General features: G+C 49.4%; 1 non-coding gene across 1 annotated transcript; it reads right to left on the bottom strand.

Annotated features, from left to right (window-relative positions):
- Window positions 1-220: 220 nt before the first annotated feature.
- On the bottom strand, window positions 221-349 carry LOC122151829. The gene has a single exon (XR_006164287.1). It is a non-coding gene; the product is annotated as a small nucleolar RNA SNORA19 (small nucleolar RNA).
- Between the last annotated feature and the right edge of the window lie 238 nt (window positions 350-587).

A 587-nucleotide genomic window follows, 5' to 3' on the forward strand; every position in this document is an offset into this window, starting at 1 on the left:
TGGTCCACCATGGGCACCCCTGCTGGCAAGCCTCTAGCTTCACAGCAACATGCAAGCCACCACAGCATGACAAACTGACAGACAAGTTCATCTCCCTTAGCTGTTCCAACCACTCTGCTCACTTCCTGGGCTTCCCCCTACCTGATCCTGCCACCAGCCCTGTCTGCCACTGCTTCCTGATGCCTGGTGTTCTCCCCACCTTACCTGTTCCATCCACCAGCCCTGTCTGAAGGTGACTGATAGCAATGGCCACATTAGTCACACTGCTAATTTACCTCCAAAGGTTTATCTAGCACACCAGCAACATGCTTTTTCTTGACATGAAGAAAAAGGACAATGAAATGTGCATAAGCACCATGGATTGCCAGAAGAAAGAACAAGTCTGTTCTAGAAAAAAGTGCAGCTGGAATGCTCCTTGGAAGCAAGAATGGCCAGACTTGGTCTCACCTACTTTGGTCATGTTGTCAGAAGGCACCATTCCCTGGAGAAGGATATCATGCTTGGTAAGGTAGAGGGTCAGTGAAAAAGGGGAAGACCCTCAACAAGATGGATTGACACAGTGGCTGTAACAGTGGGCTCAAGTACAG

Source organism: Orycteropus afer, unplaced genomic scaffold (assembly GCF_000298275.1).
Source record: "Orycteropus afer afer isolate SDZICR_OR568_19922 unplaced genomic scaffold, OryAfe1.0 scaffold00772, whole genome shotgun sequence".
NCBI classification, from domain to species: Eukaryota; Metazoa; Chordata; class Mammalia; order Tubulidentata; family Orycteropodidae; genus Orycteropus; species Orycteropus afer.